Below are 25,906 nucleotides of genomic sequence, written 5' to 3'. Positions count from 1 at the left end.
GGTGCCCCCCCCGGGCTGTGGATAACAGATGATGATAACACCTAGGACTGATACAAGCACGTAACATATGCCATTTCACTGTGATGTAGGGACCATTATTCTAAGAGAAAATGACTTAAGGCCTCTTCTGAGGCCCATCTTGGTGCAATAAAGAGAGCAAGTGGTCAGATCCAGACAACCATTTCTTCAGCAATGCTTGAGGGCTCTTGGTAGCCAAGGACACAAACCATCAGTTTCTATATGGTTAATATACAATGTAGAGGGAGTTAAAAACAGGAAAACTAGGATGCAGAGATCAAGTACCTGGCTTCTTATTGGTGGAGGACCTAGGAGACACCGAGGGGAAGGGAGAGGGGGAGTCTTGCAGCATGATTTAAGTCTGGTCACCTTTGGAATAATCTTGGGACTTCTCCAAAATCAGGTAACCTACAAGCAACTGAAACTTGGCTTCACAAAATGGCAGATAAAGGCAAAATGGAGTCCCTGTGGCTATTTTTAAAGTAGGATTTGAACTCAATTCTTTCTGACTCCAGTTTGGGTGCAGCATTCTTTCCATTTTACCACCTAGCTGGGTGATACTACAACATATTGTGTGCCTGTTCTATGTAAGGCTATGAACCCTGAAGGATACAAAGAAAAAAGTGGAGTTCCTGACCTCATGGAGCTTACAGTCTAATGGGGAGATAAGATACATACATAAATATCTACAGTCATCTATAACATAAAAATGTAACAAAATTCAGTTCAGCAGACAGAATGCTTACTTCTAGTGTATAGAAGATTAAGGAAGACTTCATCAGAGGAAGGACAGCATTTGGGCCATGAAGGGTAGGTTCCAGAATGAGACACTCCAGTTGGGGAGAGGGGAAGAAAGGTCATTCTTGGGAGAGGGACTAGTATAAACAAAGGCACAAAAGTAGAAAAGTCTGGGGCGCATTCAGGGAACAGCGAGTGATCCAGTTCAGCAGGAGGGCATAGAGGCATTCGGGAAATGAAGCTGGAAAAATCAATGTGACAGCAGCAGAAGGCCCTTACATGTCAGCTGAATTTATAGAGTACTTGAAGCACTCTCTTAGCAACTGCCACATAAAATAGGGAATGCAAATACTTTCCCTAACATTTTACAGATTAAAAAAATAACAAACAAAATAAGGCTCAGAGTTACCTGAAGTGACTTGCTCAGGATCTCACTGCTAATAAATGTTAGACATGAGGCTGGAAGTCAGGTTCCTGACTCTATGCAAGACTTGTGCGTACTCTTACCAAAAGGACTTTTGGTGAAATAATTTATACTTTGTTTTGTAGATGGTGAGGAGTCACTGGCAGTTTCAAGCAAAATGAGGACCATCAGAGCTATTTATTAGGAGGAATAAAAATGCCTTTTTGGTCTTCAGTTTCCATAATGAAGAATGAACACACTAGACTAGATAGTTTCTAAGAATAATTCCAGACCAGTAATATTGTGATAAGGAAGGGACAAGTCCTTTGGGGGACCGTGGTAGGTCAGGAGTGAAAAACAGTAGCTAGCCAGAGGAGATGAGGAAGCAACCTCCACCCAGGCAGGGTAGCCATCTAGAGAGGAAGAGCCTCTCCACAGATCATATAGGAAAAGGGCTGTCTGGGTGCTCTTAGTCCTGATAAAATGGCACACTCGAGGCCACTTCCTCCTGAGGTTATTGAGTGTACCTTTGTAGACAAGATAGAGCCCTAGAGAACCAAGATTCTTATGCACCTTTGGGCTCCAATTAAGTCAATCAGCTGTATTTTTCCTAGATTTATGACCTGTTAGAATAGGTAAAATGTTGAATCTCTTCCCCAACAGAGCCTGAGACAACTATCCTCCTAGATCCTAATAAGGCTGTAATCTCTTTAAGGCCAGGGATCTCATTCTGAGCTACTTCTGATGCCCTGCAATGCCTAGCACAGCGTTGGACACATAGCTGGCTCTTATTTATTGACTGAAAAAGGACTGGGCTCAGAAAGCTGCAAAGAGAGAGATCAAAGTAGGAAACTAAGAAAGAGCTTTTTTCCAAAACTGGTCTCTCTACCAAACCATTCTACTAGTATTGTCTAATCCAGGGCTTCTTAAACTCCCTAGTACATGGGGTTCACGGGCAGATCTCAGGAGAATCCACAAACCTGCAAAATATTATGTCTTTATTTTTACTAACTTTAAATCAAAATTTAACATTTCTTTCTTTTATTTAAAAACATTATTTGGGGAAGAGCTCTATAGGCTTCAATAGAGTCCCCAAGAGCTCGACATAAAAAAGGATAAGAAACTCCAGCCTACCCTACTTCCAGAACAGTAACAGTAACTTGAATTCTGCAACAATCTTGCCTGTGTTATCTTCTAAGCCCCTCAGTAGAGGGCCTTGTATATCTCTTGCCATTGTGTAGGTACCAATGGAATACAGGAGCTATCCGTCAGTTATCCTTCCCTCTCACTAATAAACTTATTCTCCTCCTTTTATGTATGTACATTTCTTGGATAATAATTTTATGCCAGTTCTCCTGAACAATTCTTTCCTGGTAATATGCTGTAGTCTACTTATGCACACTTTGCATCCATCCATTACACTTTGGAGAGTCAAACATTTATTAAATACCAGTTATGATGTGCCAGAAACTGTTCTAGGGTTAACCTGTGACATTCATTTTTCTTGAGACTGTGGCTGTGGCCCAAGTATTTAAGTGCCTTCTCTGTGCCAAGCATTGTGCTAGGTACCAGTGATTCCAAGACAAAAATAAAGCAATCCTTGCCCTTAAAGAGTTTCCAAGGGCAGTTAGGTGGTACAGTGGACAGAGTACCAGGAGTCTGGAGAATCTGGGTTTAAATTTTGGCTCAGACACTGCCTAGCTATGTAACCCTGGGCAAGTTACGTAACCCTAATCATCCAGCCCTTACTGCTCTTCTGCCTTAGAACTGATACTAAGGCAGAAGGTAAGGTATTGTTTTGTTTTGAAGAGAATTTCCATTCTATTGGGGAAAGACAGCATATTTACATTAAAATAAATACAAAATGAATATTTTAAATATTTTGTAGAGGAAACTCTAGCATCTGGGGGAATCATTGTGTGTGTGTGTGTGGGGGGGGGGGTATTTGAACTGAGCTTTGAAAGAAACTAGGGATTCTGGGAAGTAGATATAAAGGTATGAATTCCAAGCCTGGAGAACAGCAAGGCAATGGGAGATGGACTGTCAAATCGAGAAAGCATGATCGGTTTGGCCAGACACAGGCCATCATGGATAATCTTTGTTCCAAGGGGACCCATTCCACTTTGAGAGAGCTGGTCCTTGGGGCAGCTGAGAGCCTGGCCACCCTGACAAGGAATCAAAAAGGCAGAGCTGTTTCCAAGGTCAAACCCACAAGAAGGAGATCTTCTCCCTTCATCCCTCAGCCTCTGCCCCATGCCTCAGCAGCATGCTCTTTGGCGGGAACTGACAAAAAGCTGAGAATTGGTCATTGTTAGTGGCACCTCCTGAAGGCAGCTGTAAGGAGTATTTGAGGATAGGAAAGGGAGTGGAACCTTGCATTCAGTCCTACTACTTCTCCCATCTACCTCTGCTGCCACTCCAAGCAGCTACCAGCCCTCCCACCACACCCTGCCTGTTGAGCTCAGGCTCACATGCTCTGCTTACATATGGCTTGTCCACACCCCCTTCCTCTTGGTTTTTAGTGGCTGCATGGCTCTTCAAAATGACTCTTATAGCCTGCATGAACTGATACAGAGGGAAGTGAGCAGGACCAGGAGAACATCATGCGTACTAACAGCAATATTTGGATGAACAACTGTGAATGACTTGGCTGTTCTCAGCAATGCAATGATCCAAGACAATTCTGAAGAACTTGGTGACAAAAAAATGCTACCCATCCCAGAGAAAGAACTGACGGAGTCTGAACACAAATCAAAGCATACAGTTTTTCACTATATTTTCTCAATGTTTGATATGTTACTTCTTCTGCAACATGTCCAATATGGAAATGTGTTTTACAGGATATCAACTATATAAAATTGCTTACTGACTCAGGAAGGTAGGAAGGAAGAAAGGGAGGGAGAGAATTTGGAACCTAAAATTTAGAAAACAAATGTTAAGGGGCAGTCAAGTAATTCAGTAGAAAGAGGAGTTCCTGGGTTTAAATCTGACCTCAGACAGTTCTTAGTTATGTGACCCTGGGCAAGTCACTTAATCCCAATTGCCTAGCCCTTATGCTCTTCTGCCTTAGAACTGATGCTTACTATTGATTCTAAGGCATTAAAAATAAGAAAGAAAACTCATGTTAAAATTATATTTTTAAATAATTGGAAAAAATAAGGTAAAATATTAGGAAAACAATTACTCTTACAACTGGAAAGGCCTTCATGAACTGATGCAGAATGAAATAAGAACCAGGAGAACATTATATGCCGTAATTAAACATATACACAGTGGGACAATCAAATATAATAGACTTTGCTAATAGCAATATAATAATCCAAGTCAATTCTGAAGGACTTCTGAAAAAGAATGCTATCCACATCTAGCGAAAAAACTGTTGGAGTAGAAATGCAAAAGAAAACATATGATTTATCACTTGATTTTATGGATATATGATTTAGGGTTTTGGTTTTATAAGATTAATCTCATAAAAATGAATAATATGGAAATGGGTTTGGAGTGACAATACACGTACAACCCAGTAGAATTGCTTGTCAATTGGGATGGGAGGGGGGAGGGAGACAACATGAATCATGCAACCATGGAAGAAATATTTTTAAAATAAAATAAAATGGGAAAAAATTACTCTAATGGTTGAACCCTAAGAAGATCATAGATTTAGAGTTGGAGGGAACTTTAGAGCTCACCATGTCCAGCCCTTTCACTTTCTAGATAAGGCATTTGGGGCCTAGAAAAAGTAAATAACCTTGCCAAGGTCACCTAGTATTTGAAGCAGAATCTGAACTCAAGTCATCCTGAGTTCAAGTCTAGCACTCTACTACATCACATAACCTCAGGAATGCCACAAGACTAGATGATTCTATGATATTGGACAAGTTAATTGCTAAATCTCCATTTCTCAGATACAAATAAAAAGTTGTTTTTCTCTTTCAGTGTGTTTTAAGCATTAAAGGAAGTCAAAAGGGAATATCACCAGTCTCTTTTTATACTCTTGAATGAATGACTATTAAATATACAAGGTAGAGGGGCAGCAGCTAAGTGCACAGTGGATAGAGAGTCAGACTTGGAGTCAGGAGGACCAGGGTTCAAATCTGACCTCAGACAGTCCTAGTTGAGAGACCCTGGCCAAGTCACTTAAAGTCAATTGCCTAGCCCTTGCCTTTCTGTTTTAGAGCTGTTACTAAGAGAGAGAGTGAGGGTTAAAAAAAATACCAGGTAGTATTAGCCCCCATGAAAACTGTTTTTGTAATTGCCATTTTCAGCTCACCACCCCCTTCCTTTCCCTGCCCACATTTCTAGTACTACTAGCCTTCTTTCTGCCTAGAATATCTCATTTGCTAGAGAACATTTTGTTGAGAGTGCCTTTGCTTCCCAAGCATACATTCACTCATAAAGCGATGCCAAGTTTATTCAGCATCACTGAGGGATGAGGGATTCCACACAGGTGAATTTTTCCAGGTCAAAGAAATTTAGCTCTTTAACCATTTTGATTTTGAACCATTTCATCTGGTTAAAGCCTTTTATAATTGGGGATTACACAATTCCCTGCCTTTGGAAGTAGGGGAGAAGAAGAATTTAACCTCTCCTTGATGATCCAGTTTGCATTACAAACACCAATTATCACATTAGCAATTACTCTATTGCAATGTCCTCAGTTGCTGCATCTATTTTTTTTTCCTAATCAATTTTCTCTCTCCTCCCTTGCCATGAGTTTTCTCTTTTCTGCAGTTTAAGTGCCTGCCTCTAATGGCACCTCTTTCCCAAACCTTCCAATTGGCTTTGGCTGAGAAATAAAATAATCAAATTTGATGGAATTTTGCCAGGGACATTTCTAGCAGTGAGCTAGCCATAGGAGAAGCTATGGAGCCCTAGGGTTCTGAGAATTATTTTTTTGCCTTAAAAAAAAATGATGTCTGAGAACCCATATATGAATCCCACATATATCTCCTATTAGATGGGAGGAGGGTGCAGTTCTTTAACTACAAATGGAGAAAATGAAAGGCTGTATGCAACAGGAAATGATGCATCGCCACAGAAATAGAGTGATCTTAAGGGCCAGAGATGGGAGAAGGAAACCAGAGTGCCAGGACAGCAGGTTTCCCCATGGATGGAAGGTTCTGCTGCTGAATCTACTTCCCCTTGTCTCCCATGAGGTAGCGGAAATAAAGAAGCTGTAAAGGTCCCAGGAAGGGGCAGGACACTGAACCAAATAGATGATTGTCAGACCTTAAGAGGGCCAGTTGGCACCAAATCCCAAGTTCACACCCTAAGCAAGCCATGAGAGGTGTTGGGTCCCCCAGTTGCCAAGACCCCCTCTGACCCTCTGATGACTTGCCCTGTTGGGTTCATGTGTATTGATTATTGTGTCCTCTGCTGTGTAAAGTACAAGATTTGTCTGTTCCTTTGGGGTGGTGACTGTTGTGATCACATGAACTGTATACAGCAAGTTCTCATATGACAGGATTTTGCAGTAGACATTGGTTCAGAGCTGGTTCTGATTGGGGAAATCCACCATCATTTACGGCTCCTAGATAAGTGTTCAGCCTAGATACAGGCACCCACAAGAGAGGGGTGGAGGTGGGGGACAGAAGGGCCTCTACTCTTTGAGAACCTCAGAAAGCTTGGCCCAGCATGTTCCTGACATGTCCAGTCATGGTAGGTCATAAATGCCAGGAGAAGATCAAGGGACAACGCCAGCTCCCAACCTTTCCTACCAAAGTGGATGAGGCTAGTGGCTCTCAATGCCATCTGGTGATTAAAAGAAATAAGCAGGGAGACAGGAGGTCCTGGGTTCAAATGTGACCTCAAACACACTTCCTAGCTATGTGAGACTGGGCAAGTCATTTGGCCTTCATTGCATTGCTGTTACCAATGCCTTTGAATCAAAACACAGTACTGATCTCAAGAAAGAAGATAAGGCTTTTTAAAAAAACAAATAAGCAAAGGCCTCTGAAGAGTATATCTAGGGGGCTTCACATATACATAGATTTTTCTTTTCAAATGTACACATATGCTCTTATAATTCATGTAGTGGGTGTTTCTATTGCACACCTTCATCTCTGCAGGGACCTGAGGGGCCACATTCACTTATTGATATTAGTATCATTATTAATTGTTGTAAATTATAGAAATAATATCAACAATTATATAATAATGGCATTGGTAAGAATGGTTAATACTCATAACAATTCGCAACAATAATACTAGTTACATGCCAGGTACTGTGCTAAATGCTTTACAAATGTTATCTCATTTGGTTCTCACAATCGCCCTGGGATAGAGGTGCCACTTTATCCCCATTTTATAGTTATGGGAACAGAGATGAACAGAGATGAAATGCTTTGCCCAAGTTGGGAGGCCCCAGTTGAACTCAGGTCTTTCTGACTCCAAGCCCAGCATTCCATGCACCGCCCTTCCTCCCCAGGCTCACAATGTGCCAGCACCTTGTCCCAGGCTAAGGGTACAAGGAAATCCTGGGCTCTGCCCCCACGAGCTCCCATCCTACAATTCCCACAGAAGGGAAGAGAAATCTTCGACATGCTGGGAAACAAGATGGCCCTGATGCCACAGAGAGACACAGGAACGATGCCATAAGAAAGAATGGGCCACACCCTTCTCCTTCCATTGACCTGAGGCCCAAGACTTCCTGTTTCACAGCTTCCTATTTCCTTCCAGGCTCAGCTAAATTCTCCCTTGGGCAGGTGGCTTTTCCTGGTCTCCCAAGTTTCCTGGCACTCTTTCTCCACGCACACACAGGCCTCTCATTTGCTAGAAGGATGATGGCCCCTCATTAGGAGGCAAGGCCTAGAGGGCAGCACAGCCATCGATTTACCCTAGGCTGCCTGACAAATGGCCCTAAAGAGAGGCTTATTGACTGTTCTTTCCCTCAGGGGCCCCACAGCTGCTCTAAGGGGCCAGACTTGGAGGGCACCAGGAAGGGAGGCAGTAGCCCACACTGGAACTTAGACCCTGTAGGCTGGGCTAGCTGTAAGCGGCCACAGAAGGCCAGAGGCCCAGAGAATGGACAACAGGCAGGACCCCCAAGCCTGGAGCAAAGATTCTCTCCCTGCTGCCTCTACACTTCTCTTGGCTGCTCCCTTGGGGTTAGCCGCCCCCCACCCCCACCCCCCAGGCTGGTGCAGACAGCTACACTCTTTCAGGACCGAGGCAGGAAGTTTTATGAGATGTTTGGAAGTTGGCACAGAAGGCCGAGTACCAGGACCCCACCAAGGAGATCACCGAAGGGGAGAAGCAGTTCCAAGTGGGGGGGAGGGGTCTTGAGAGATGTTTGGGCAGTATTCCATCTTATCTCCTCATTAAATTCCAGATGTTCCCTGCTGGCCCCTGAAGCTGTGTCATTGGGGGGGGGGGGGGGGGGAGAATAGGCCAAGCACCCTGGGAGAGCCACAGCAGAGGCGCAGCCCTTTCAGAAAGCTGCAGAGATGGAATGAGCAGGACTCTTGGGATCAAGAAGCATGGTCCCTGGAAGATAATTGTGACTTGATACTCCTTTGCTGGATAACAGAGAGACCTGCTGCCTTCTGTAGGCTGAGGGATGGCAGTCTCAGTCAATTTGGGCTGCTTATTATACTCTAGTGCCAGTACAGTAGTGCTCCAAGGGTCACCTCCAGGGGCAACAAGGCAATGAAACATAAATTCCTTAAGCAAGTCATTTTAATCTCCCTCCATCTGTTTCCTTATTGATAAAATGAGAGATCTGGACTAACTTGTTTCTAGTATATATTCAGGCCCCAAATCTCTGATCTTTTATTAGAGTATCCTTTTGTCTTCTATTTTCTCAAACACCAGTAATAGTGCAACTACTATAACCTGTGAGGGATGTTTGTAAGCCTGTTTATTTTAAGAAAGGGTTTTTATGCTTAAAAAAAAAAGGAGGGGGTGAGAATTGCTGTGTTGAGAATTGCATGGATTTCATGAAATTCATTTTGACAGCTCAAATGCCTTTTCTTCTACCTTTCTGAGTCCCAGGTACATTCCAGACAGTTGCCAGAGATCTTTGGATAAGGAAGATGTTACTATACTAAGTAATGTTTCTACACTAATAAGTCAATGGGTCTGTGTCTCTTCTTGGACTCTTTCATGAACTGGGCTCCTGGTAACTGGAGCTATGTGAATGTCCAGGACACTTTGGATACTTAATATTAAAAAAAAAAACAACAACTAGGGGTGGGGGATAGCATAGCTGGGTGGCTCAGTGGATTGAGAGCCAGGCCTAGAGATGGGAGGTCTTGGATTCAATCTGACCTCAGACACTTGTAGTTGTGTGACCCTGGGCAAATCCACTTAATCCCCATTGTCCAGCCCTTACCACTCTTCTGCCTTGGAATTGACTCTAAGATGGAAGGTAAGGGTTTATTTAAAAAAAAAAAAAAAGCCACCCCATTGGCAAAGCGCCACTGTTAGGGTTATTTCTTTCTTACTCCCATGCTCTCTGTTTTAAGCTGTAGCTAATAGCAGCTTTCTCCTCACCATGAGGTAGCCTATCAGTTAGGGGTGCCTTTTGGGATGTTTGAGATATGTATTTAAAATATCTCCTCAGAGAGACTTGTTTGACTCGTCTCTCAGAATGAGTAATTAATTGTCTGTGCGTTAGCTAATTGTGTTGGGAGTCCCAAAGCTTAGAAGCTGGAGCATGAAGGGAAAATGTAGGTGAGTGGGTCTTTAAAAGATAGAATGCATATCGACACTAGGAGAAACAATCCACTAAGCACTTAGGGATGGATTTGATTTTTTTTCAGTTTCTTTCTGTGAGATGACTTCGTGGAAGACATTTGACCAAGGAGGGAGATGACAGAACTGTATTCTGAAACAGGGGGAAGTGACATGTTAGGTTAAGTTAATTTTAAAAAGTGCTTTATAATAAGGCTTCCTTGTAATGTGAAATGCTGTGATATACAGTAACAGCAATACTGTGTGATGATCAACTGCAAGACTTAGTTACTCTCAGTAATACAATGATCCAGGGCGATTCTGAAGGGTTGTGACCTTCCACCTCCACCTCCAGAAAGAGAACTGGTGGAGTGGGAAAACAGGTCAAAGCATATGATTTTTCATTTCAGGTTATTTGGGCTTTTATTTGGGGGTTTTGGTTTTATGTGAGTGTTTCTTATCACAATTAACAATCTGGAGATGAGTTTTGCATGATAATACACGAATAACCCAGATCAACTTGCTTATCATCCCTGGGAAGGGGGAGGGAAGAGAGGGAAGAAGACAATTTGGATCATATAACTTCAGAAAACTTATGTGGAAAATTGTTATTACATGTAATTGGTAAACAGGAAATTCTTTGCCTTATGGCTTCTGAATTTTTATATAAATTTCACATAAATTTCTTTTCTGCTAATTCATAGACCAACTTGATGGTATCCCACCTGCATTCAAGGACCTATTTGCTATGCAAACTAAAGAGTATAAGTGCAAGTGGTTTTTCTTCAACCACTTAATATGTTTAGGAAAGTACTTGGAATTTTAGACTTGGCTCTATCACTAAGCTAGCTGTGTGCCTTCAGGCAATTCCTTTCATATATCCAAGGCCCATTTTCCCCATGCAGTAAATGAGGGAGTTGAAATAGTAAAGAAGGCTTTAATAATTTTTGTATCATGGACCCCATTGGCAATCTGATAAAGCCTATGAACTCCTTTTCAGAAAAAAAAAGTGTTTTAATGCATATAATAAATACACAAGATTACAAAGGAAACCAATTATATTAAAACACAGTTGTCAAAATGAATATTAAAAAACCAAGTTCCTAGACCCCAGGTCAAGAATTTCTGGACTAAAAGACTTTTAAGGTCCTTTCACAATCACTCATGGAGTACCATCTCTTCTGTCTCTACCTGTTGACCCTCATCCTTTAAGTGCCTCCTCCAATATCCTATCTCTTCAATAAAGTTGTTTAAAAAAACAAAACAAAACAAAAAAATGCTCATCTTCTGTCTTAGAATCAATACAAGTATCAGTTCCAAGAAGAAGAGCAAAAAGGGTTAGGCAGTTGTGACTTGTGTGTGTGTGGGGTCACAGCTAGGAACTGTCTGAGGCCACATTCGAAGCCAAATTCTCCTGCCTCCAGGCCTGGCTCTCTATCCACTGAGCCACCTAGCTGCCCCTCCTCTGTAAAGTTTTCCCTGGCCAGCTCAGCTCTTGGCAGTCTTCTCCTGTGTATAGTTTTCTATTTACAAGCAGGAAGTCGAAGTCCTTAGAACCAAGTACAAATTCTCTGGGATCAGGAAGATTCCTAAGGATTTCTTCTCACACCCTATCCCTGGTAGCATTCTCCATCCACAGAAAGAAAGAGACTTAGTGAGCCCTGCAGTTTCTCTCAGGCTTTAAGGCAGGGATTTAGAGGCTGGTAGGGAGGAGGGAACTGCCTGCCTCCTAACCTTGCCATGCCAGCAGCAATGACCGCCTGCAAAGGGGTCTGTGCACATGGATAGGGAACCACTTTCTTCTCATACTGCTTTGGATGCTCCCGGGAAAACCAGAGAGTCTTGAATCACTTGTATGGCAGTTGCTGATCCAGTGGATGGAGAGCCCTGCTTAGAGTCAGGTAGACTTTTGCTCAAATTCAGCCTCAGACACTTACTAGCTGCATGGCCCTGGGCAAGTCACTTCACCCTCTTTGCCGCAGTTTTCTCATCTGTAAAATGAGCTAAAGAAGGAAGTGGCAAAATACTCTAGGATCTCTGACAAGAAAACCCCAAATGGGGTCATGAAGAGTCAGCCACAACTGAGATAATGGGATAACCACATGGAGATAGAGTTGGTAGCCAAAATTCAGGATTTACACGAAACAGATTTTAGGGGAAAAGTCAGATCTGTGTTCCAACCAACATGGTAGTTTGTAAGCCTCTTGAAGGCAGGGCCCATGTCTTATATTTAATTCAATTTGATTATATGAAATTTTGGAACTTTTATGGGCATACACTACTAAGCGATGGGGTATGAGTGTTCGGGGAAACCCAGCAGCTCTGGTGGGAGGGCGAGTGGGTATGCCAAGACCTTTGCAGGGCTGCTTGTCCAATTTCAGTGTCCCCCGTGGTTCCAAGAAGCTACAGCATGTTCAGGAACCACAACCCAGGAAAACTGTCTGGGCAGATGGGTGAAAGCAGGCTGAAGGGAACTGAGCAGCCTGAGTACCCTTGGGGAGTGAGGGGAGACAGCTACCCTGTTAGAATGGGCAGGTGAGACCAAGTGGTGGCGGTGACAAGTGCCTAGGGCTTGCTTAGACATGGGAAATCCAAGCCAAGATCATCCACTACATCCCGGGCCATTGCCAAACTGTCTTGTCTTTTGTCTGGCCCTTGTACTTCAGTGACTCTGGAAGAGAGAGAGTGAGGCTGATGGCTCTGTGCAATCCTGACTCACTTAAATACATTTACAGGCAAGTCAAGACATCACCCTGTGATGTCATTAGTCCTCTTTGGAATGAAGCATAAACTACAAATAAGTGATGGGGATACAAAGATGAAAAATCACAGTCCCTGCTTACAATCTTACAGTCTAGTTGAGGAGGGAAGGGAGAAGATATATGAACAAATTGCCATAAAAGAAATTAAAATGTGAAAAGTGCATTGGGAGGCAGCAGTAGATAGAATGTCAGGCCTGGGATCAGGAGAACTTGGGTTCAAATCTGACCTCAAACACTTCCAAGCTGTGGGACCCTGAGCAAGTCACTTAACTCCATTTGCGTACCCCTTTGCCATGCTGTCTTAGACTTGTCCCCAAAGTGGAAAGTAAAGGGTTTTGTTTTGTTTTGTTTTGTTTTGTTTTGTTTTGTTTAAGTACAGTCAAACTGAGCAATGAGAGACTGAGGAGGGAAGGATGGCTTGTGGGTGAATGGGAGATCAGGAAAGGCTCCATAAGAAAAGAATTTCAACAGGAAGAGTTCAGACGGGTGTTCATTCTAGGTGTGGAAGATAGCGTTGACACATGAGGTGGAGGATGCAGGAGAAAGTTGGGGAAGATTTAATAATTCAGCTCCCTTGGTATGTGATAAGAAGAGTAATAGTATGAACCAAACAAGCTGGAGATAGATTATAGGGGTCTTTTGTGATTATTAGGGGGAGATACTACTATTGCTTCCTATATACAGAAATTACAGCACAAAGTGCCTGAACTACATGAATCCAGAGCTGCAGTACAAGTCAGACCACTAGACTTCTCACTTCACGACCTGAACCCAGGAGACAACATGTATATAAAGAACTTCCAGCATACGGGAGCAACTCAGCCTTCCTGGGAAGGACCATTCCAAATATTGTTAACTACTCCAACATCTATAAAGGTTGGAGAGAAGGACTCTTGGATTCATTGCTCACATGTAAAGAGAGCATCTTCTATTAAGACTGATTGACTGTATCCTATATATGCATTGGAGATAATTACCCATTGACAAGTGAAAGTTTGGTTTTTTTTAACACATTGAAATCCTGAATTTATTTTTTCCCTTTTCTCTTTTTCCTTATTTTATTATTTTTTTATTAAAATATTTTATTTTTCCCTTTTCTCATTTCTATGTACTCAAGGTATATACAATCAATATTAATTTTATTCTATAATAATATTAGTTTAAATATATATACTTGCTACATTATTAATACATATCTTTATTGATAATTGTTAAGGGACTGTGATTAACGTTTATGTCTGATTCTAGGAAACGGGATCAAAAAGGAGCACAGAGATAACCTGAATAGTGCCAAAAAGAGCACACAGGTCAAAAAGGAAGAAACCAATCCAGGTAGGATTGATGCACTTCTAAGCCAATACTAAGGACTTGAACTGAGTGTGGGACTCGAGGTTGCAATGCTTGACATACGTTAAGATGTAGGTCTTCCTTGTATCCACACTCTTTGTGAAAATACTTACAGACAAGTACCAAAGGTTGGCTCTCATTCTGGCTCCCTCTATCCCTGAGAATGAAGGTGAAATCAGATGAGGGAATGACACTTCCCCATTAAAATAAAAATCTGGTCCTTTTCTCTCTCCTATAGTATAGCAACTTCCTGTAGCATTGGCTGCAAATGGGTAAGTGAAATATTACTGCATTTTGTCCTACAGTCTTGTGGGATTAGAAATCACTTTAATTGGACCCTAATACAGGGGTCTGTAAGAAATTTATTCTTGCTTTCTCAAAATTTTATATACATATATACATAAAAAGGGTTTAATTTTTCTTTCATTAACTTTTTCTCTTCTTTTATTTATTTTTATTTTGTTTTCATTTTTGTTTTTGTTTTCTTCTGAATTAACTCACCCCCCCCCCCATAACTAAACCTTGCATCCTCAGCTGGACTAGGTGTTTTTTTTTGTTTTTTGTTTTCTCAACATTTTCTTCAGGGGTGATTGTATTTTCATAAAATCAAAGATTTAAATTTTGTTTGAGATAGATCTTCAGAGAAGAAGCTTGCTAACTAACTGAATCCAGAGAATGAACTGTTTGCAGAAAGATACCTAAACCCTTACACTACAGGAAATCCAGAATGAACCTTGGGGTGCAGTTGATTGAATATTTATTTTGAATGTACACTCTTATGCCAAAGGGGACTGCCCCCTAATTGGCTTTTATCAATGCGCCCAGCAAAACATTGGTTTTGCTGTCTCTCTCTCTCTCCTCTATTTCCCCTTATCTACAACTATTGTAATTTTCCTCTTTGAGGGTAAAATTTTGTATACACCTGCAATTATAATTTTTTTTTGGGTGCAGGATGCTTATGTTTAGTGATCAATTGGGGAGATTAGTCCCCCAATCATCATATGGGGGGATTGTGATTTTTAAATCTCCTCCATATTGCTTGGTCTAGCACCCAAAATTGTGCATACCCACACTACACAGGCATGTGCTAGTCAATGACAAATCAGAAATAACTAACCACCCACCTGGGCTGTCCTAAGCCAAGCTTGAGCCACTATTGATACGTGTGAGGCACAGGAAGTGAGGTAGAGAACAGCCTCTGGAGTTCGCTCACTTCCTGTGGACAGGGCTAGGCGCCAGTTCCTTCTAGGAGCTTGAGGAGGGAGGAGGCCACAGGCAGCTTTCCTTCAGATCAGTCATGTGAGTGAAAGGACTGATTCCCTTCCCTGCCTTGGCCCTCCAAGGCCTAAATTCCCTCTGGCTCTGCCAGAAGGTTGAGTTAACCTCTTTCCTTCTCCCCTTCTTTCCTTCTCTCCCTCTCCTTCTTTCTTACTCCCGTTATAATTAAACTACCATAAAACTCCATTCCGACTTGAGTATTTCATTTAGGAATTTTATAAGTGAATTCTTTGGTGACCTTAAATTAATATATATCAGTCTTTTAAAGTGATTTCAATATCACACTTTGTGCCTTACTTAGGAATAATAAAAATACTGATTGGCTGGTCAGAAGAAGCTCCCCTACTCTGCATCTCAAATTCAACTTTAAATTCAATAAACAATTGTTATGTCCCATTTTAGAGAGCTGTGGTAAGGATGCTTTCTAAGATTCCTGATCACTCCTTTCCCTGGTGCAGATCTTACCTTTTTGTAATGGAGTAATGGTCTTCAAGAATTTCTGTGATTAAAAAATCCATCCCCCAGTACTTCTGGGGACAATCCTTTTAAAATTTATCTAGGCTCATCCTTGGAAACATAGTATGTCACTCAGTGTACATTCAAAGAAAGCTTTGCTTGGTTGGCCCTAGTAGGGCTGGCATTTATATGAAGAAGCCAGGGTCAATTCTGCCGTCTGGTGAGGCATGACAGTAGTGCTTTGGTAACAGAGCCCTACTGTGGGAAACAGAAAGATTAAATACCACATTGGGCTAAAGATAGACCATTCAGGCTTGTGCAAAGCCTGAATGTGGTCCATAGTCCTATTATAAGTGACTTTTTGGCAATTTCCCCCCTAACCCCTACCTCCACTTCTGTGGGTCTGTTAACTGTGTCTTCCTCCTGGGGCAGTTTATTGGTATTGTTCCTCTTGTTAGTAGGCCAGGTCTAGGGGTCTTCTTTGCCCCTCATCTCCTTCCTCTGGGCTGGGATGGCTCCTAAAGTCAGTGACTTTCCCTACTTCTCAACCTTCCAACTTTCATGTCAAAACATTTTATATATTATTTTAAGTTCATCAAACATCAAGAAAGAAAGCATCATACATGGAATGAGTGCTAGATTTGGAGGCTGACACCCTGGATTTAAGTCTTGGCTCTGCTATTATACTATCTGTATGACCTTAGACAAATCACTTGACTTCTGACTTTCCTTATCTTTAACAACAATAAGAAAAAAAGAAAGGTGGGGTGAGAAAGAGTCAGATTGGGAGGAAGAGACAAGATAGCATGACATAGAAGGGATATGTATATGCAATTTTCAGATGAAGAAATCAAAATTATCAATAATTATATGAAAAAGTATTCTAAACCCCTCCTGATTAGAGAAATGCAAATCAATACAACTCTGAGTTACCACCTAGCAGATCAGCCAATATGAGAGTAAAGGAAAATAAGAAATGCTGGAGGGTATGTGGCAAAATTAGGACACTAATGCCTTGCTGGTGGAGTTGTGAATTGATCCAACCATTCTGGAAGGCAATTTGAAACTATGCCCAAAAGTCTTTAAAAGAATGTATGCCCTTTGATCCAGCAATATCACTACTAGGTTTGTACCCCAAAGAGATAAAAAAAATGGGCATGGACCTGTTTGTATGAAAATATTTATAGTTGTGTTTTTTGTGGTAGGAAAAAATTGGAAAATGAGGAATTGTTCATCGATTGGGGAATAGCTAAACAAACTGTGGTATCTGATGGTGATGGAATACTATTGTGCTATAAGAAATGATGAATCAAAGGATTTCTATAAGAACTGGAAATAGGACAACTGGGTAGCTCAGTGGATTAAGAGTCAGGCCTAAAGATGGGAGGTCCTAGGTTCAAATCAGACCTCAGACACTTCCTAGCTGTGTGACCCTGGGCAAGTCACTTAACCCCCATTGTCTACCCCTTATTACTCTTCTCCCTTGGAACCAATACTTAGTATTGAAGATAAGAGTTAAAATTTTTTTTATTAATTAGATAAAAAATAAAAAAAGAACTGGAAAGACCTCCATAAACTGAGACAGAGTGATTTTTTTAAAATTTAAGTATTTTTCCATGGTTACATGATTCATGTTCTTTCCTTCCCCTTTTCCCTTCCCCCTCCCAGAAGCGACAAATAATTCCACTGGGTTATACATGTATTATCATTCAATACCTATTTCCATATTATTCATTTTTATAATAAAATAATCTTAAAAAAAACCCCAATCCCACATCCTATACTCATATAAACCCAGTGATAAATCAAATGTTTTCCTTCTGTGTTTCTGCTTCCACAGTTCTTTCTATGAATGTGGATAGTGTTCTTTCTTATAAGTTCCTCTGGATTGTCCTGGGTCATTGTATTGCTCCTAGTAGCAAAGTCGATGACATTTGATCATCCCACAATGTTTCAATCTGTGTATAATGTTCTCCTGGTTCTGCTCATTTTGCTCCACATCAGTTTGTGGAGGTATTTCCAGCTCATATAGAAATCAAGCACTTATTGCACAATAGTATCCCATCACCATCATATACCACAATTTGTTCAGCCATTCCCCAATCAAGGGACACCCTCTAATTTTTTTTCTTTTTTGCTATCACAAAGAGTGCAGCAATGAATATTTCTGTACAAGCATTTTTCCTTATTATCTCTTTGGGGTACAAACCTAGTAGTGGTATTGCTGGATCAAAGGGTGTGTGATACAGAGTGAAAACAGTAACTGAAGCATTGTGGGATGATCAACGTAATGCACTTCTCTACTAGCAGCAATGCAATGATCCAGAACAATCCCAAGAGACTTAAGAGAAAGAACATTATCCACATCCAGAGAAAGAACTGTGGGAGCAGAAATGCAGAAGAAAACATATTAATTTATCTCTTGTTTATATGGGTATATAATTTTGGATTTGGGGTTTAAAAGATTACTCTGGGGGGCAACTGGGTAGCTCAATGGATTGAGAGCCAGGCCTAGAGATGGGAGGTCCTAGGTTCAAATCTGGTCTCAGACACTTCCCAGCTGTGTGACCCTGGGCAAGTCACTTGACCCCCATTGCCTAGCCCTTACCACTCTTTTGCTATTGGCTCCAAGACAGAAGGTAAGGGCTTAAAAAAAAAAGATTACTCTTATGAAAATGAATAATATTGAAATAGGTTTTGAGTGATAATACATGTATATAACCCAGTGGAATTGCTGGTCAGCTCCAGAAGTGGGGAGGAAAGAGGAGAGGGAGAGAATCATGTAACCACTGGAAAATATTTTTAAAATAAAATTATATATTTTTAAAAAGATAGCATGACATAATAGAAAAAAGAAAAGGTTCTAAGAGCGGGAAGACCTGGGTTCAAAAGTATTCTTCCATTATGGTATTTACTATCTGACTATGGGCAAATCTCTTAACCTTTCAGTACCTCTGGAAATTCTGCTATTATAAGTTACAGAGGTCAGGATATTTTCTACACTATTTCCCATTCTGATGAAATTATAAGCCTGGACAAAAGGGGAAAAAGGCGGTCCCCTCCCCCACTGGGTACATAAGAATGAATATATATACATGTATAGATCTGCTTATGTATGTCCATATATGTGAAAATATGTAATATATAAAGTGAGCCTTTCTAAGACATTTCAGGTTAGAGAAGAAGCCTATCTTTGAAGTAATAAGGAAAGGCACAGTCCTTACCTTTCTGGAGCTCATAATCTTATAGAAAGAAATACTACCTAAACAAATAGCCATGATACAAAATAAAATTTGATAAATGGTTGAAGGTGCCACTACCAACACACAACTCTAGGTCCAAGGTCTCAGAAAGAAAAGATTCATTTCCTGTGCAATCACACTAACCTTCTCCTCAACCATCTCCCTCTCTGGCCTCATTTGCCATCCAGAGTCAGCCTTGATCCTGAAGCTTTCAGCTTTAATGTTTCACTGGCTACTTGCCTAGAATCCCTTACCCTGAATGACCATCCTGCTCCAAGGTTTGTTAAGTGGTCAAAGAAAATTATTGCATGGAGCTGATTTCTTCTACTGTGAATTATTAGTTCATGGTGTATAACCTGAGCTGGGCCTTGATGGAGCTTGACACACCTCCTTTTATGAACTCCTTATCTCATTCCCCACAGCAATTATTCCAAGCTATTTATGAATGGCTCTCTCTCTATCCCATTCCCCACCCTTTTATTAGGTGACCTCAACCCTCTGCTCTAGATGAATGAGATTATTAACTCCAGGATCATTGCCAAGGAAACCCTATGGACCGTGTGATCCATGGAGTCACTAAGAGGCACACATGACTGAAATCCTGAACGACCATAACAATATCGATCTATGTACATACATGGGTAGCTAGCTAGCATAATGGATACAATGTGGGGCCTGGAGTCAGAAAGACTCATTTTCTTGAATTCAAATCTGGCCTCAGACACTGTGTGTGACCCTGGCCAAGTCACTTATTTGCCTAAGTTTCATCATCTGTGAAATGAGCTAGAGAAGGAAATGGCAAACTACTACAGTGTCTTTTTAAAATTTTTATTTAATTAGTCAATTTAGAACATTATCCCTTGGTTACAAGAATCATATTCTTTCCCTCCCTTCCCCCACCCCTTCCCATAGCTGATGCACAATTCCACTGGTTTTACATATGTCCTTGATCAGAACCTATTTCCATGTTGTTGATACTTGCACTAAAGTAATCATTTAGAGACTATAACCCCAATCATATACCCTAGACCCATGTAATCAAGCAGTTGTTTTTCTTCTGTGTTTCTCCTCCCACAGTTCTTCCTCTGGATGTGGATAGTGATCTTTCTCATAAGTCCTTCAGAATTGTCCTGGATCATTGCATTGCTGCTAGTAGAGAAGTCCATTACATTCGATTGTACCACAGTGTATCAGTCTCTGTATACAATGTTCTCCTGGTTCTGCTCCTTTCGCTCTGCATCACTTCCTGGAGGTTGTTCCAGTCTCCATGGAATTCCTCCACTTTATTATTCCTTTTAGCACAATAGTATTCCATCACCAACAGATACCACAATTTGTTCAGTCATTCCCCAATTGGAGGGCATCCCCTCATTTTCCAAATTTTTGCCTACAATGTCTTTTCCAAGAAAACCAAGAAAAAAGGAGTCACAAAGAGTTGGACATGAATAAAAAAAGAAAAAAGGCTGACCTCAGCTCCTTCCTTCCATTCCTTGAAACTTTCTGTCATCAATCACCCTTTTCTCTTCCATTTACAGAAGAGTTTTTCTTTCTACTCTCTAAGACTAACCCCACATACTTGGTCTCCTTGTTTTCTGTCTTCTTGAGGACCTTCCTTCAGCATTTATATTCTAGACTTCATTCATCTACAATCTATCACTCACCACTAGTTCCTATCTGCCAAGAAACAAGCCAATTTATGTCTCCCAATCCTTAAAAAAAAAAAGTACCTTTCTTTGAATTTCCTAATTCATTTACCTCTTTTTTCATATTTTTCTTTGACCCCTTGCAGCACTGCCTCTATTAAGAGGCAGCTAGGAGGTGCACGGGATAGAGCACTGGACCTAGATTCAAGAAGACATGAGTTCAAATGTGGTCTTACATGTTTACTAGATGTGTGGCCCTGGGCAAGTCACTTAACCTCTTTTTTGCTTCAGTTCTTTACCTGTAAAATGAGGATGAAATAATAGCACCTTCCTTCTAGGGCTATGTGGGAAAAAGAGAGAGAGATTTGTAAAGCTGTTCTATCCTTATTCCCTGTTTTCTTTCCTTTCTAAATTTTCCCTCTTCATCATTTTACTTACTGCCACAGCTTCAACTCTCTGTGTCCTTCAAGACTGCTTCCAAATTTGTATCTCCAGTTTTGAGCTCTTTTCTAAGGTCTAGAACAATGGATCTTAACCTTTTTGTGTGTCTGGGACCTGAATGGGAAGCCCATGGAACCCTTCTCAAAATAAAGTTTTCATATGCATAAAATACAGTTAAATTACAAAAGAAATCAATTATGTTGAAATAGCTATCAAAATATTAAAAACGAGAAGTTTACAGACCCCAGCTTAGGAAGCCCTGCTGAGGAGGTGGCAAAGTATAGCAACACGGCAAAGTAGTAAGCAGCTATACAGTAAACACTCCCCACCAAAACTCCTCTAAAAAGATTCATTAAACGCACCAGACCAAAACCTCTTGGGAAAATCCAAGAAAAAGTCAAAGTGAGTTATGTTTCTCATATCAACATAGGGAGAAACCTGTGGCCACAAGTATGTACAGGAACAGCTGGCCACATGGAACACACTAGGGTCCAGAGAACAGCTGTACACCAGGGCAAGGGAAGCCCTCAGACCCATACTAGGGCACTGCAATGGGATGGTTGCCATCTGGTAACTTTGCTATACACTATCTGGTTTTTTGGATCACAGACTCAGGGCAGATTGAGGATGGAACCTGCACCTGGATCAGCATTCAAGGAAAGGAGTAGTCAGAGGCCCTAGGCATAGATGTATGAAGAGAGAAGTAAATTTAGAAGTAATTAATGGTAGTGTTATGGGTCAGACCACAAGGACAGAGCAGGGGTTCAGTTCCAGTTTCTAGGCCAGTCTGAAGCCTACAAAAGAATAACTAGGGCAAGAATCCCAGACCAAAAGGAAATCCATCATTCTATAACTGAACCAGCAAAGCTTTCCACCTGGCCAACAGCAGCAAAGTCTAGCAACAGTCTATTATTGCTCAGACCCAAACCAAAATAAAGAACTTTCATAGCTCAAACTAGTGGGCAGTAAGTAGTTAGACTTTCCTAAATCAGACTAACTTGGGACCCTTGAAAGTTTGCAGGCTCCCAGTCTGAGATATCTCTGAGATCATGGAAAAACAGGTCATGCCATATGTCAAGAAAGCAGTAACAGGACCAGCACAGGCTTCTTCCCTCCCAAAGTATGCAGAGCCTGGTGCTAATATCAAATCTTAAGTCAGGAAGTAACTCGGAGAATGAGCAAAGAAAGACATTACAATAACAGGGATGATCAAGACACAAATCCAAAAGAAGCTGCACTTTTCCTCAGATACTCTTTGGTCAGCACCTCTTTAAAGCCACAAGTCTTCATCTAATGAGTTTCAAAGAAAAGGCATTATATTAAACAGATTATCAAGAGAAATAACAAGAGAAAAATGCCCCCCACCAAGGAACCCCAAATGTATTATTTTTATATACATATATATTGCAGATTCCCCTGCTATTGATAGGAGAGGGGACACTGATAACCTAAATAGCATGATCATCTCTCCTCCTCCAAAACTGCCATGTGCTGCTTCCCTGCAGAGCTACTGCTATGATCTAATGAGCTACTTTTTAAATTCGGTTACAATCTATATAATTCCTTCACTGAAGTGCTATTGCTATATGTTGCTCCTCAGGTGAACTGCTACAAATAGGAGTTTCTTCCTCTAAGGGAGTTCATAGAGTGATTTTTGGGAGCCATTCCATTGCCTTAGAGCTTCTTTTTATTCTTCTGTGAGTCAGACCCATAGTTGTACCTAGTCAGCCCTACAAAGAGTCCCTAGGGTTACCAGTCTTTTTTTTGACTATATGCTTTTTTTTTTCCCATTGGGTCTTCCGATGTCCTGCCTGATATTTGAGTTGGTGTGAACATTTGTGTATTATTCCCTCTTCTGACCAGTTCCAATGAGAGTATGGTTGAAATATCAGCCATTTGCTTTCTCCTCCTCACTCCCTCCCTTCTCCTTGTTTATTTAAACTTGGTCACAGAAGATGAAAGGGTTCAGAAGGCACATGTATAGTACTTCCCCATATTAGAATATGAGCAATTTATCCTTGTTTAATTGCTTATGATTTTTTAAAATTCATGTTTACCTTTTTATGTTTCTGTTTAACTGCTGTCTTTGAATTTCAAAGTTTCTACAGTTCTAGTCTTTTTATTAAGAATGATCAGTGGTCCTCTATTTCATTAAAAACCATTCCCCTTTCCCCCATAGGATTATACTTAATTTTTCTAGGTAACTTATTCTTGGTTTAAGTCAATATTCTTTGCCTTCTGGTTTACCGTTCTAAATCACTTGTGCTACTAACTGCTGTCCCTCAGAAGTTGTTGTTTGGCTGATTACCACTTAACACCTTTCTGATTGGCCAGCACAACAGTAAAGGAAAGTGATAAATGTTGGAGGGGATATGGTAAAATTGGAACAATAATGCATTGTTGGTGGAGTTGTGAACTGATCCAACCATTCTGGAAGACAATCTGAAACTATGCCCAAAAGGATCCTGTAATGCCACTAATGAGTCTGTATCTCAAAGAGATAATAAAAAGGGGAAAGGACCTACTTGTACAAAAATATTTATAACAGCCCTTTTTGTAATGACAAAGAATTGGGAATTGAGGGAATGTCCATCAATTGGAGAATGGCTGAACAACTTGTGGTATATGTTGGTGATGGATTACTATTGTGCTGTAAGGAATGATAAGCAAGATGATGTCAGAAAAAGCTGGAAAGACCTACATGAACTGATGCAGAGTGAAATAAACTGGGAGAACATTATACACAGTAATAATAATATTGTGGAATGATCAACTGTGAAAATTTGACTATTCTCAGCAATGCAGGGACAATACTGAAAGATTTGTGATATGGAATACTATCCACCTCCAGAGAAAGGACTGTTGGATATGAGTGTGCTCTTATAACAATGACCAACATGGAAGTGTTTTGTTGTAAATAAAATAAAATGAAATGGGTACGATTTAAAAAAAGAAGAAGAAGAAATTGTTGTTCGTCTTGACCAGTGATTTTCTAGGTGTAGGCAATTCCTAATGAGGAAACTCCCTTTACCAATGCAACTGTTATGCAATTTTGAGTTCTAAAGAATTGCATAAGGCATGGAGTGGTTAAGGGAATTACTCAAGGTCACAAAGCCAACCCAGGTTTTTCTGACTCCAAGGCAACCTCTCTATTTGTATAACACACTGCTTCTCAGTTATTATTAGTATCACTTTTTAATATAATAATAGTGTGTGTATATGCTTGAGTCAGTCTTTTCCATTCTCTGTTTTTATAAATTTTTCACTGTTTCTTTGAATTCTTTATATTTGTCATTCCTTATGGCACTAATGATCTGTGTTGATAGAAAACAATTTATTCAGACATTCTGCAACTGTTAGACATGAGTGCCTTCTAGTTTTGCTTTTACAAATAAAGTTCCTATGAATATTTTTGTACAAATTGGTCTTTTCTCTCTTTTAATAATATTCTATAAGTGGGATTATGGGGTCAAAGGGAAAGATCAATTTTGTAACTCTCATCATATATGGTTATGATTTTGTTCAGTTGTGTCTGACTTTTTGTGACCCCTCTATGCCCTATTGTCTATGGGGTTTTCTTGGTAAAGATACTAGAGTGATTTGCCATTTCCTTCTTCAGGGAATTTAGGCAAACAGAAGTTAAGTGACTTGCCCAGGGTCCCAGAGCTAATAAGGGACTAAGGCTGGATTAGAACTCAGGTCTTCCTGACTTGAGACCCCATGCTCTATCCACTAAGTCATCTGCCTGCCTCATATATATGTCATACTGCTTTCCCAAAAGATCTCTTTTGAGGAGGGGGAATTATACAGACCTGACTTTCTTGGTGTGGACATCCCCTCCACCAAGCTGGCTCTCCTATAATTTAAGAGTCTTAAAGAGTTATTGGGGGCCCTGGGAGTTGAAATAATTATAATAGCTGGCTTTTTATAATACTATAAGGTTTGTAAACCACTTTACAAACACAGTCTCTTTTTATCCTCACAACAATGCCAAGAGATAGGCACTATTTCTGACCCCATTTTATAGATAATAAGTGTCTGAATTCAGGTCTTCCTGACTCTTAGCCCAGGGCTCTACCGACAGTACCATCTCACTGCCAAGTGAAGCCACCTGTCCGGAGTGGGAGAGCCCTTGGATGCTAAAGCTGGGCCGCCAAGCCAGGACACTGAAACTCCAGGCTTGGCCCTCCTTGCTGCACGGCATGCTGCCTCTCTTCACACAGATGACAAGCCCATTGCTCAGGCCTTGCCTGGGTACACGAATGCTGCTGGTGGTCCAGAGTTGTCAGAGGAAAGCTCTGAAACACACTGCCTTTTCAGGAAAGACCTTGAGGCCACCCACAGAACAGGGCTGGCAGCTGAGGGGCAAGGCGACTCTCAGGATCTGGGCAGAAGTGAACAAGTAATAAGGATGATCGGCATCGTGACATATTCATGGCAACAACAGCTGGCATTCCTAGAGCATTTCCCTACAGGACCCTTTTGGAGATGAATAAGGGAGCTGCCATGGCAATCATTATACTCATTTCATTGGAGGCTCAGAGGGAGTAAATCCCTTACTCATAGAAAGTTAACACATGTTAGAGGCACAATTTGAACCCAGATCTCTGCTAACTCCACATCCAGAAAATATCCATTCTACCACATTCCTAGGAGACCTTGGCCAGTTGGAGGACCCAGCAGTGTTAGCCCTGCACCCAGAAGAGCCAGAAGTTCTTTTCTAGGAGAGCTCTTGGGGGAGGGCCCCCATGGCCTGTGAGTGCTGAGAGGGGAAGAAGGAGGATGCTGAATGCAGAGATTTCAGGGAATTCCAGCCCCTTAAGAGATGTCACTTTGGGGGAAATGGGCCATGTGGCGGTCTGGCAGAGAAGGCCTGGGAGGTAGGAGTCCTGGGTTCTAATCTAG

At 41.1% G+C, this 25,906-nt stretch overlaps 1 protein-coding gene across 8 annotated transcripts in view; it reads right to left on the bottom strand.

Annotated features, from left to right (window-relative positions):
- The window catches only part of CNBP (CCHC-type zinc finger nucleic acid binding protein), a 108,298-nt gene that overhangs the window by 69,064 nt on the left and 13,328 nt on the right, over window positions 1–25,906 (bottom strand). The gene's annotated exons all lie outside the window — the stretch shown is intronic.

The sequence above is a fragment of the Monodelphis domestica genome, chromosome 7, assembly GCF_027887165.1.
Source record: "Monodelphis domestica isolate mMonDom1 chromosome 7, mMonDom1.pri, whole genome shotgun sequence".
Lineage (NCBI taxonomy): Eukaryota > Metazoa > Chordata > Mammalia > Didelphimorphia > Didelphidae > Monodelphis > Monodelphis domestica.
Note: the sequence above shows the minus strand (reverse complement) of the source record. Positions and strands in the feature narration are given on the sequence as shown.